Genomic DNA, 14,999 nt, shown 5'->3' with positions numbered 1-14,999 from the left:
ATTTCATGCACAAAAAACCTTTCAGAACAGATCACAAACAAAATCGGCCTTCATTGATTAATACTAATCAGTTAGGTTCTTCGCGATTCATTAATCAAAAACAACCCACAAAAACAAATTATAATCAACGTTCTACCCCCAATTTCCAACCTTTTCAAAACAATCGAATTCATTACCAAGAAGAGATCCAGAATAGGGAACACGTAGGTAAAGTATCTCCTGACAGTAATGCCATTAACTATAACGAGTATTCATTAAATAAATCCGCTATTACTCAAAACACTCCTGAATTAAGGGATAAACTAAATTTTCAGTGGGATTCATACCCCAACCACAAATATATTTCATCTGGCCTCAAACAAAACCATAATTTCTCAGAGCAAAATCTAAAATTTTCAGAGGGATTCAGACCTCTTTCATATGATAAAGAAAACAGTTTTCTCCCATATCTGAATATTAAAACACAAATTGGAAATCTAAAATTTCTTGTCGACACTGGCTCTAATAAAAATTATATTTCACCAGAGCATATTCACCCCACAATGAAAATTAATTGCGTACCTCATCTAATTAAAAACATTTCCGGATCGCATAATATAGACAAATTTAGTGAGCTCAATATTTTCTTCAACTATAAATCACTACCAAGGCAGAAATTTCTTTTATTTCGATTTCATAAATTTTTTGATGGTCTAATCGGATACGAATCTTTAAAATCATTGGGCGCTATCATCGATACCGTATCCAACGAGCTACTAATAGGAATTTTGAGAATTCCTATGAACAGAAAAACTTTTAACGGAACTGAAACGAACTTTCAGATCAATAATATTCATGGCGGAAAAACACTAATATCGAACAAAACACAAAATTCTTATACTGATCACAATGTTCAAATCGATCCAAGCATAATTAATACGAAAAATGTTTCTTTATTCAACCCGAGTAGTAATCCAGTTATTCTAGAAACTGACTTACACAACAAAATGTATTCAAGCAATCGAACAAATCTCCAAAACAAACAAGAGCATAATTATAGGAAAGAGCGAATAAATAGAACAGTACAAACGGGAATCAATCAAAATCACGCAGAAATTATCGAAAATTTTACTTATACGAAATCCAGAACTCAGCAACCCTCACATAAACTTGATAAAAACAACGGAAGCGATGGAACCGTTGAAAGGTTCCGCTCAACAAGCAACGAAATATCTCGTTGCTACGACACAAATTCGGAAACTTGACAACTAATGAAATGTTTTTAAAATCATCTATATTACATAATAATACAATATTATCTCCCCCAGATTTCAAGCGTCTAGAAGCTCCTTACGATATCAAGGATAGTGAAGAAAAATCATTCAACTTGGCAAAATTATTTTGATATCGAAACGCATGCGATATGAATGTTGTGGTAAAATAAGACAAATCTCAAAGTAAAACAACCATCACAATAAATGCGAACCGAACACATCTAAAATGTTAAATGAACCAAACATTACTTCTACCATAACAATAATCATATTCTTTCCCTTTCCAGGAAATTCTAAAATTCTTTCTGCCCGCTTCTATCAACTATATCCATACAATCCAATGATTCTAGTAGAAATTCTGGTCTACTAATCATAAAAAAGCCCCAGCGATATAAGTCAATAAAATGTGCCCTAAAATCGACAAAAAAAAAAATAGAACAGCAAATTAAAAAAAAAACATTCATGTTTAAATTCACATTCTATTTCCAAAAATAGAACAAGATCAAAATCACCGAATTGTATAAGATCATAAACTGAAGAAATAATAAAACATCTAGATAACAATAATTTTAGCGAAATCATAAATAGACTAAACAATGAGTAAGTTAGGTTTAAAATTATTCCTATAAGCATGAAACAAAAAGAAGCAGAAAAAGGGCTGATTTTTTTGCCGAATTAGAATTATTAAATTTGACTGAATTATTTAAATTATTTTCAATTGAGTATTCCTAGAGTCGTACAGCATATCTTCCAAACATATAATTAGTTAAACTTCGATTTACCTGACAATTTTTCCCATAAAAAAAACTGAATTTCGTAACAAGTAAAGTAAAAAAAAATTTTTTTTTTCTAACAAATTTAAGTCAAATCTATGAGTTCTCAAATCTAAATCCATCAGCATTTCACGATCATATGGAAATTTTTCGCATTGTATCGATTCTACAATTAGATAGTACGAGTTATTATATATTTTTTGTTAAACCTTTACAAGTGAGAAACACAACACTAAAAATGCCCGCCACCATCGCCATCATCAACAAAACCGGACGAATTTTCCCACTAAGAAGTGTAGCCGCATATCCGATAAGAACCGTCTTGAAGATTTCACCAAGAACGAGTGTTTCCCTAACTCATCAACTAGAGCCGATGATTGTACCGCTCAGGACTACTCTACACGAGCTGATGATTGTACCGAACATTCTGCCATGGATTTATATTGAGTCCGACTTGAACTTGTTTGTATTAAAGAGGCATAACACTTCGCAGTCAAAAAATGATGAAAATGCAGTCAAAACCCTACTGAAACGGGACGTTTCAGACTCGGTGTTACGGCCCAGACAGGCAGACAAATTAAAAACAAACACACATTTTCTTTCATTCATAAAAACTTTATTCAACACATAAAAAAAGCTATAAAATACTTAATACTAAACACACTAAACACACTAAACACACTAGAAACACTCATCCTGAGTCCACACCTGGAAAACGAGAATAATTAGCGCAGTTATATGGTAGTATATTTATTGTCACTTACCTTTTATGTCCAGAACAATCACCTGAAAGGATAATTATTGATTGCATATAATTGTACAACACAGAGTACTTACCGCTAGCGGTGAACGACAACACAAAACAAACAATCACAACATACAAAACAATAACAAACAAATTGTCAAAAGATTGGAACGGATGGAAACGAACCCGCTATACAAAGTGTAATTGTTTATGGCGAATATTCTAGACGCAACCCATACAACAATTGCGCTATTCAAATGACTATGGGACCAATGGTATAAATAGGGCAAGAAATGTTCAGAACAGAGTCAGTCACAATAAATCCGTCGATCAGTATACATCAAGCGTCTTGATTATATTCGATCATATCTCATCACTTCTACATCGGGTAGCCAGTCTACTCTACTTCGGAACTTTGCTCAGAAACTATCTGGACGGAGACATTGGCGCTGTAGACAGGATTAACTCTGTAATCCTGAAAATCAAACCACAGTCGAAACATGGATCGACTCCGCATCAGACTATTCGCTGCGGTCAGACGTTTGCAGAACATCGTTACAAGAGTCAACACACCGGATCACGATTCAACCAGCTGCGATTACCTCAACGCTGAACGAGAAAGTCTGGTTGAAGCATGGGGAGACTACTTCATCATCTTCGATGAGCTTCTTGAGCAACGTGGCGGCGATATCTTCTCCTTCGAGTTGGTGAAAAATAAGCGTGAAATGGAGAGACTGTACAAGTTTACGGAGGCTGCGATCGACGAGCGACATCGCATTACCTATCCCAGCGACAGTACAATCTTTTCTTCATCACCGGCGGGTGACTCAACCGCATCGGTAGAGGCAGCGACGGACGAGCGAAATCGCTTAGCCTCCCATCGAGACGACGCACAATCGACTACAGATCCTTACGGCGACTCTGATCAGGTGACAGTTACGACAACCTCAACAACGACCACTCAATGGTATGCAGGCCGACTCACATTGTATAGTAAAGTTTCTGATCCTGCATACATTGTGGTTGCCGAGCAATACAAGCTGTCATCCACCAATCCAATCAAGTCAACGGCTGCAGCGATGGACCAGCGAAGTCGCTCATCCTACCAACACGACAGCAATTTTCACCCTACGAAATCTCCAATGCATACAAAGGCAGCGATGGACAAGCTATATCGCTTAGCTCTTCATCTAGACCACGTATCGTACACATCAGCTTACTCACAGCAGGACATCAAGCCTTCGGCATTCTGCCTAGCTTCCGCAAAAGAGAGGCCAACATCGTCTACGACGTTGGCGTTCGATCCAGGCGGACAGAACACATCGCAATGGGAAGCAACGGAACAAAATTTAACGCTCTACAAATCAACGCAAACCAATTGCATCGCATCGAACGCCACTCAAATTGACGATACGAGCACACATGAAGGCCATGTAAGTCTACGCAGCACACGAAACCTCGAATCAATTTGCAACGCCTCGAATCAACTCAAGCTCATCAGTTCTTCACGGTGGGCGGACGAAACAAGCACACTTTTGCATGGTGGGCGGCCAACAACGAACATCGAAGATACCAAAATACTTCATTAGCGAACATCGGACGAACATCAAAGCGAACATTTAACCGGTTACGAGAACTCATCAACCTAAGACCAAAACAACAATCAAAACCGAGAAAATTGATCCCAATTTTGGTGGGCGGAATGTTACGGCCCAGACAGGCAGACAAATTAAAAACAAACACACATTTTCTTTCATTCATAAAAACTTTATTCAACACATAAAAAAAGCTATAAAATACTTAATACTAAACACACTAAACACACTAAACACACTAGAAACACTCATCCTGAGTCCACACCTGGAAAACGAGAATAATTAGCGCAGTTATATGGTAGTATATTTATTGTCACTTACCTTTTATGTCCAGAACAATCACCTGAAAGGATAATTATTGATTGCATATAATTGTACAACACAGAGTACTTACCGCTAGCGGTGAACGACAACACAAAACAAACAATCACAACATACAAAACAATAACAAACAAATTGTCAAAAGATTGGAACGGATGGAAACGAACCCGCTATACAAAGTGTAATTGTTTATGGCGAATATTCTAGACGCAACCCATACAACAATTGCGCTATTCAAATGACTATGGGACCAATGGTATAAATAGGGCAAGAAATGTTCAGAACAGAGTCAGTCACAATAAATCCGTCGATCAGTATACATCAAGCGTCTTGATTATATTCGATCATATCTCATCACTTCTACATCGGGTAGCCAGTCTACTCTACTTCGGAACTTTGCTCAGAAACTATCTGGGCGGAGACACTCGGAGAAGGGAGAAGTTAAGGAAACATCTGTGCAACTGGCTGTTAACAAAGAATGGGAACATTAGAAATGCATGCTCTCAACGCATTCATGACAAGGATCATGAGATAGGCCAAAGATTGCAAATAGCCAACAACAATCTAAGCAGCAGCGATAAGGACTCCCACGACGAAAGCGAGAATGCAGGAATCCTAAACAAACCGATGAAGATGGAAACTGGAGGAACACAAACAGAAGCGCAATACCACAACAACGGAGGAGACGGAGATAAGCATGTTGGCGTGGCAAGAGAAGAAAAGGTTGAACGTTGTAGCAAATCTGTAAATAAATTAGTCTTAGTCCTAATGTCGTAGAGTAGAGTACTCTTTAAATCCGAAAGCCCGGATCGGGTCTTTAACTTATATATATATATATATATATATATATATATATATATATATATATATATATATATATATATATATATATATATATATATATATATATATATATATATATATATATATATATTCTTTTTTTTGTCAAAACTCTATCAATATGAATATCAAATGAAAGAGCCTCACTAGTAGAACACAATTATTTATGAAAAATACAAATCCAAGATGGCTGCCACTACAAAATGGCGGACTATATATTATCTCAAAACTTCAATAATATGGGTATCAAATGAAAGGGCTTGTCTAGTAGAACACGGTTATTTACGAAAAATGCAAATCCAAGATGGCTGCCACTACCAAATGGCGGACTACATATTATGTAAAAACTTCAATAATATGGGTATCAAATGAAAGGGTTTGTCTAGTAGAACACGGTTATTTACGAAAAATGCAAATCCAAGATGGCTGCCACTACCAAATGGCGGACTACATATTATGTAAAAACCCCGTTAATATGGGTGTCAAATGAAACGGCTTGGCTAGTAGAACACAGTTATTTATGAAAAATGCAAATTCAAGATGGCTACCACTACCAAATGGCGGGCTCTCAAAACACGATTAATATGGGTATGAAATGAAAGGGCTTGAATAGTAGATCACAGTAGATCATGAAAAATCCGAATCCAAAAGGGCCGCAATCACAAAATAACAAATTACTTTATTGAACGGTTTTATTTAGCTTGAACTGTTTGTATGTCTGTAGAGTTGTCCCACAATAATTTATGAATTTGACCGAATTTATGAAACACCTTTATCTCTACTGTCATTTTAAAACTGCTTATCTTGAAAAATCCAATTTGGCCGCCTCTACAAAATAGCTGATTCCATATCATCTCAAAAAAAAGGTTATTTGAGATATGTGTATCAAACGAACGAACTTGACTTGGAGAACATACTATGTATTTTCTACAATCCACTCAATATCGGTATCAAATGAATTTATTTGACTGATGGTTTTATTGTAGAGGAATATTCTAATGAAACAGATAATGTACTAAAAACTAGAAAACAAAATGAGTAAAAAAAATGTTTAAGTTAAACGGTTTAATTGTGATTAAACATAATAATGTACCAGAAGCTAGAAAATAATTAGGCAAGTACCAGTTAGCAGTTATCACACCTCTCCTTCATTATTCTAGGGCATTGATAAGACTAAAATAAAATCGTGGGGCACGTTGGATTTCCATTATCCACAATTATTTTCTAGTTTTTAGTACATCCCTAACCTAAGAAAGAAACCTAACTTTCTTATCTTTATGGTAGAGGTAAACATAGTTCGACAATGTTGTTGTCCCAGTTATTTGAGACATTTTTGTAGAACAAAGCTTTTTTTTATCTAACTGAATGTTATTGATATTTCTTCCCAAAAATACGCTCTCTTCAATTGTTTCTCATTCTTTCTAGGGCAAACATAAACAATGTTTAATGACGGCATTTGAAGAGCATATTTCACTCTACATGATGTGTGATTTTCAACACTATGTTATGTTTTGAGTAAATTCAAATTGAAATAATGAGTTTTCGGGAAATCAAAATTGTCTTAGTACGACTTTAAGAGCTTATCAATACCAATATTTTGCGATGCAGCACTTGTCAATATCTTAATCCTACTCAAAGTGATCGATGTTTTTTACTCAAAAACTCAATTTTAATTTACTCAAACACAAAAAATAACATAGTTTTGAAAATCACATATTATATACAGTGAAATTTGTTGTTTCAGATTCCGTCAACAAACATTTTTTATGAATATTAGAAAGAATGACGAACAAATGAAAAGAGCGTGTTTTTTGGGGAAAAATATCAATAACTTTGAGGGAAGTTTTTAAGCGAATTTTGAAATTTACGCGGTTTTTTAAGCGAATTTTGAGATTTACGCGGTTTTTTCACGAGCCACGTATCCACCGCCTAAAAATCGACTGCAATGTATTTCAAATACATTTCCATTTCAAATACAAAAACAATTCTTTTTTCAGCAGCATATTTTTAATTTGTCTTAATGTTCGTTTGTTTATTTGGACTCTAGGCTCTCTCATACTACTTGTTGAATTCACACCAGACTGGTTCAGTTTTGTCCTTCTTCTTCTTCAACATTTTTGTGATTGTCGTCGATCTATACCGCGTTTAGCGATTTGTGCTTTGGATAAGTCACTGTATTTTATAATCTTCAAAATGTCCAGCTTTTTCGTAGAGCTAACAAATTATAAATTGTTATACGAGGGTCACTATTTATATTTCGGGAATTGGCAACACTGATGTCATGTGAGTCCGTCTGACCGATCCATCGTAAAGTTTGACATTTTTGACGATATACGTACTCAGAACATTTTGTTATACGGACGCTATTTGTTTATTTTATATTTAGTTGAAAGTTTGGTCTCGGCAAAAAAATGGAACTGAATCGTGAACATTTTCGTGCGATGATTTTTTACGACTTTCGACGTGGATTATCACAACAAGAGTGCGTCAATCAACTTAATTTGACTTTTGGCGATGAAGCTCCATCAAAAACCACTGTGTATCGCTGGTATAGTGAATTCAATCGTGGTCGTAGTTCGCTGTCCGACGAGGTTCGTGAAGGTCGTCCATAATCGACTGTAGTGCCAGAAAACATCGATGCTGTGCACGAAATGATTAAGCAAGATCGTCATGTAACCTATTGTGAGATTGAGGCATCCCTAAGCATTAGTTCCACCAGAATATATGCGATTCTACATGAACACTTAGTTGTGCGAAAATTATGTTCACGTTGAATCCCACATAATTTGACAATCGCTCAAAAAAAAAGGCTCGTGTCGATTGGAATAAATGCTTTGAAAATTGGTTTAAGCGCATGCGCAAAGTGTATCGATCATCGTGGCGAGTACTTTGAAAAACAATAAAAATATATTCGCAGCTTAACTATTTGTTTTTGTTCCTATTCCCGAAATATAAATAGTGACCCTCGTACTGACTTGAGAAACTTGGGAAATGGCACGAGTCGTACATCTCATTTCACAAAATCAGAAAGTTGCTCAGAATAACCCATATTTGTTGATTCTAAACAAATGATAGAAATACATGGAGCCGTTAAAAAAATTAGGAGGTATACACTGCAAATTATGCAGTAATTTCTCGTAAGCATCGTGAATACGACTAATTTAAAATGTTTTTCTGCTTAATTCTCACGTTTTTAAAAACGTGATATAAGCGAAACATTCTAAGTGATAAATTTGAGAGTGATATAAACGAGACGTGATATAAGCGCACAGTTATATAATCGAGACGTCATTGTATATTTATAATACAGCGCGGATTCGATTATATGCAGTCTCCGATTTCTCCGATTATTTTTTCACTGTATATAATCGAATCAAAATTTATTGAAAATAAAAGAAGAATTTAATTTTTGATTCATCCCCTCAATGTCAGAAAACACCTTTCTCACATGAAAAAAAAATTTCCACATTCTCTCTGATCACCTTCAGAGATGATCATATTTGATGAAAAAAATCCTTTTGCGCATATGTTCGAATTTCAACACTGACGGAGTAATAGAACTTTTATTTTTTTTTCGGACTCTGACTCTGGCTTTACACTTCTTCTTTTGAAAGATGAGAAAATTTAGTATCCTGTACCTGAAGAACTTCATGCCAACTCGCCTTAGGAGTTGGCAGCAACATCTCAGGTAGTAGTGAAACGTTGTGGATGTAAGACATGGGTCATTTAACACTAGAACTACCGAAACCGTCAATTTAACGGATTTCAAATTTCATGGTCAAAAATTTTATATAATTTCTATGTATTGTTCTAGAATTTGCGATGACTTTTCATGAGATGTAAGGATAGTTTATTATTCATATTCAATTTCTGTTTACCGGCTTTAACTTCCATAATCAGTCCACTATACCTATTTCTACCGAGACCCGTCAAATTGACGGATCCGGCAATTTCAAAGTTTATAACAATCTATGCATCATCCATGGAATGGTGGACATCAATAAGTATTTGCATTCAATAAAACATGCAATTTCGTGCAGTTTACGCACAATAGTTGTCCGATATGTTTAGAGTTTGGAGTAGTTACGAAATTTAGATTGTAGAAATAGAAATACCTGAAATACAATAAAACCAAGTTTGGAGTAGATGTAGTTGACCAGATGGCACGCAAATATAGCGTAAAAGCAGGGTCTCGTAGATGGCCATTGCAAGTGTTCTACTATATTTTGGACTTGGCAGCAATCAATTCGTGGATTTTATACAAAGAGACTTGTGATGAGAACATAACCAGAAAACAATTACTGTTTCAATTGGCAGAAGAATTTTCCAATGAACATAAGTGCTGCAGAAAACAAGCTTCCTCCAAAAAACAACCAAACAAAGCAATGGATTGTACTACAGAAAACTTAACCTCAAAATCATGTCAAATAAAATTATGCAACAAAAACAGAGCCATGCATACTTGCAATACATGCAACAAATACGTTTGTGGCAAGTGTTCATCCAGAATAACATGTTCTTGTAAAATATGTGTCTCATAGTCATAGACCTATAAATGTAAATATAAACCTTTTTGTTTATTTGTTTAACTAACATATGAAGTGCTATATTAAATGTTGTTTTTGTCAAATCATATTCTTTTATTAACATAAACTAAGTAAAAAATACAACAATCGCGCTAATAAGAAATCCATCAATTTGACGAGTGCAGTAGAACTAGGTATATATTGAACGTCGGTAGTTCTAGTGTTAAGCAACTTTTCATACTTGAAATATTCGAAAAAGAATTAGACTACTTTTTGGAAAGACACATTTTTTTCTTAATTTTTTTCAAAAATTTATAATTTCAAAACTATGATACCTACAAAATTCTTGTCGAAGGATGAAATGTAGGAAATTATTTAAATTTTCACAAAAAAATACTAATTTTTTTTTTGGAAAGAAGTTTCGCTGACAAACAGTTATTTCAAAAATTAAAATTCATTTTTCTTAAAAAAATGTATTTTTTTTAAATTCCCAAAAATATATATGCGCATAGCATTTACAATTTTCAACAAGTCGTCCATACATCGGAAGATGGACGCTTTTACAGGGAAAAAGTTTTTCGAACAACAACTTTTTCATGTTTTTTTTTTGAAAAAAAAAAACAACTAACCCTAATATTGTTTAAAGTCAAGATAGCGATATAGTGTATTCGACAAAGTTTTAGATCTTGTTAAAACATAAACTTTTGTCCAAGACATCAACTTTCTATCTTTTATAGTTTTTGGAATAATAGTCTTTTTTGTATGAAGAATCCTGAAAAAAATAATGTTTTGCTCGTAACATTTTTGTGTGTAAAATCTCACGTTTGACATGTTCTTGACATGTTTCTAGATAGATAAAAGTTAGCAGAGCATGTAAATTGCGATAATTTATACATAAAAATGTTACGAATTAAACATTAATAGTATTTTTCCAAAGAAAAAAAAATGAAAAAGTTGTTGCTCGAAAAACTTTTTCTATGTAAATGTTCCCATCGTCCGATGTATGGGAAACTTGTTGGAAATTTTAAGGGCTATTTATATCTATTTTTTTCAAAATTTCAAAAGCACATGTTTTCGAGAAAAATGAGTTTTAATTTTCAAAATATTTTTTTTCAATGATTTTTTTTCCAAAAAAATCTTTGATAATTTTTAATGAAAACCAAAATAATTTCTTACATTCCATTCATTGACTAAAATTTTGTAGGTCTGATATATTTTTTTAAAATTTTGAGTTTTTTTCAACTTAATGTCAACTTAAAAACTATAAGATCTACAAAAAGTTTGTCAGAGAATAAAATGTAGGAAACTACTTAGGTTTTCATTAAAAATTATCAAAGAATTTTTTGGGAAAAAAATTCATTGAAAAAAAATATTTTGAAAATAAATTTAAATTCATTTTTCTCGAAAACATATGCTTTCAAAATTCTGAATTTACACACAAAAATGTTACGAGTAAAACATTTTTTTTCAGAAGTTTTCATACGAAAATGACTTATATTCCAAAAATTATAAAAGATAGAAAGTCGACGTCTTTGACAAAAGTTCATATTTTAATAAGATCTAAAACTTTGTCGAATACAGTATATCGCTATCTTGACTTGAAACAAAATTAAAAGAAGTTGTATTTTTTCAAATAAAACATGAAAAAGTTGTTGTTCGAAAACCTTTTTCCTTGTAAAAGTGCCCATCTTTCGATGTATGGACGATTTGTTGGAAATTGTAAGGACTATTCATATATATATATATATATATATATTTTTGGGAATTTATAAAAAATACGTTTTTGAGAGAAATGTATTTTAATTTTTTAAATAACTTTTTTGTCAGCGAAATTTTTTTTGGTATTTTTTGTGAAAATTTAAATGAATTTCTACATTTCATCTTTCGACAAGAATTTTGTAGGTATTATAGTTTTTAAATAATAAATTTTTGAAAAAAATTAAGAAAAAAAATGTGGCTTTTTCCAAAACGTAGTCAAATTATTTCTCGAATATTTCAAGTATGCAAAGTTGCTTAAATGACCCATGTCTTTACACCCACAACGTTTCACTGCTATCTGAGATGGTGTTGCCAACGACCAGTCGAGATGGAATGAAATTCGTCATCTGTATCCTGTATCCTGTAGTGGAACATATAAATTAGCGGATTTAAATAACTGTTTTGGAAGTGAAAATTTCAAAGTTAGTAATTTTTAATGTGTGATTATTAATTTTATCCCAAAAATTCATATTGAACTTGATTGTTTCTATCAATCAAATTAAAGTTCTCAAACCACTCTACAATTTGTTCTTTGACACACAGCTTCTATCTTTCTTAATTTCGCTGCAATATCGATAAAAACAATTCTTAGTGAAAATTCAAAAATTACGTTTTTTACCCCACTGTACTGATAACAGCCACTTAAAATTCAACCTTAACGTACAAAGGTTACACTTTTGACGTAGGACTACGTCTTACATTAAGGGCGTCAAATCAGAAAACAGATCAAGATTTTATGAAATAAAGTTAACGTTAATAATTATTTTTGCTGCGAACGGATTTCAACGATTTGCATACCAATCGGATCGGAAACTTTCTAAGATTTGTTTGATATGCTATACATTACAATCTCATAGTATGAAGTTAAACCATATAAATTGATGAAAATTGGAAGCATTCACATTTCTCCATACATTTGTTCTGTCCATTTGTGTGCATTCCCGAACAGAGACAGAGAGAGACAGAGAGCGATAGCGAAAAGAGAATATTCGCGATGTAAGTAAGCTGTCGCTAGCGTTTAAGTATTGCATCTCTTCTGAGGAAAATTCTTAGAATCTTTCTGTGCTCGAAACAACAAAGGTCGCTTATTCTGCTCGTTTTGTGTTTTATGTTTCCTCTCGAGCTGTGAACGCTAGCGAATATTTCACTTAAAGTTTATCGCTGCAACTGTGTGCATCTGTTAGACGCGTGTTCGATGCTTGTTGAATGGCGATGCACGGAAGATGCCTCTCGTTAAATACTCAGTGCAATGCGTGCATCGACATAAAGAAACAAATTGCGACATATGACCAGCTAGTTTATTGTTCTCGCAAAGGCAAGAAAGAATCGTTGCTTCTCGAAATTATTCTACAAAACTACGCAAGCCATTAAACCTTTTCAGGGTCCCCGGAACTTTTTTAAAGAGTTAGTTGAACTTTAGACGTATTTGCAAATAATATCCTAAATGATAAACCAACAAATTAAAAAAAAAAGATTGTGTAGTCCTACGTCCTAAGCGGTCGTGTCTCGGATACTACCACTCGAATTTTTTTCATGAAACAAGTCATATTTGAAATGTAAAAAAAATAATCTTTTAACTGTATGGAATCGAGTTCAAAATTGTATATAATCGAATCACATATAATCGAGTATGTATGTAATCGAGTCTGTATAGAATCGAGTTCGACCTGTAATTGAGTTCACTTCGTAGTATTTCGGATAAATAAAAAATAAAAATATTATATCACTGTGCGTTAATATCACGTCTCGTTTATATCACTTAAAATGTTTCGCTTACATCACGTTTTTCGAAATATAAGAAATAATGTGAAAAGATCAATTATTCGTTAAATTATTGAACAAAACATGAGAATTCAGAATATTTTATTATCATATTTATGTTTGTTTGACGTTATAGCGTTTTTGAGTTTGGTTTTCGTTTTTGGTATAGTTCTTGCTATTATTTTTTATTTCAAGTCTAACTAGAACCACCCTACAGCACTGCGAACTGTCACAAGTCGAAACAAATTGAATAAACCATGGATTGTCAATTCCCCTTACATGCGCACCTAAAGGATCTCCAGCGACAATGCGCCGCCATCAAATCCCCGGCAACAAAAGGGATGACGATAGTTGGGAGTCTGCTGATTGCACACACGATGCACAGTGATGGAATCGTTCGTTCGCTCGCTGTTTGGCAGAATACGAAACATAAAAAAAATCTGGATAAGAATTTGCTCCAAATTAGATTTAAACGTTTCACTCGTTTTGGCTTCCCGCAGTATATATTCGCTTCTTCCATTTCGCTGATGTGATTTTTGGCTTTTTTATTGTATCAATCATCAATCGGTTGTTATGCTGCACGTTTATCTCCGGTCGATCTCGCCTTGGTCAGAGCCGGGGAGAAAAAAAGGCGCACCATCATCCCTGCACACTTTGTACAAAGAGGAAACATGAAAAACAATAACATCAATATAATATGAAAAAAAAAATACGATCGAACCAAAATGATATTGCCGGAGAGTAAATAGATTTCGACGTCGGCTAGCTCTGTTCTAGATCCAGAGGAGGATAAGGTGGAAAATCATCCACTGATTTAGGGGCAATCAATCCATAACCCTCAGACTATTTTTTTGCTCCATGGTCTACGGTCTGTAATGTAATCCCTCCGTAAAACTAAACATTATCGCTTCCGGTTACCGCAGAGTGATATCCCATTCAAAGCGCGCGCACGCACCCGGTCGCAACGAAAATCCAATTTTCATCTCCTAGCAATGTATAATTTGAAAAATTGTGAAGGCCAAAGCGTAGATTATGTCTGGCCTGAGGCGGAGGTAAAATTATTTTCTATGCATCTTCCCGCAAATGCAACCGCACTGCCTAAACTATCTCTCCTCGATCACTTAATGATTTAATGTGGTTTGGAAGGGCGTACTTTCGATGAAAGCGCACGTGTTCCATCCAAATACTTCTTTGCTGGGGTCTACTAGGATTCGAAACATTCCCAGTAGTGATGGTGGAGTGTGTTTGCTTTGGAACCCAACGGGCATGTTCGATCGTTAAAAGGTGAGATAAAACCACACGCGAGCAGTTATCCGGCCCGGCCCCAGCTTCGGCGGGGGGCTAAAGACTACCTTTTGGAAATCAATTTCCGCAATCAATATTCGTTCGGTCGATTTTCCTGCCTCGCACCATTCCACCATCATCTG

The sequence above is a fragment of the Toxorhynchites rutilus genome, chromosome 2, assembly GCF_029784135.1.
Source record: "Toxorhynchites rutilus septentrionalis strain SRP chromosome 2, ASM2978413v1, whole genome shotgun sequence".
Classification (NCBI taxonomy): domain Eukaryota; kingdom Metazoa; phylum Arthropoda; class Insecta; order Diptera; family Culicidae; genus Toxorhynchites; species Toxorhynchites rutilus.
Note: the sequence above shows the minus strand (reverse complement) of the source record.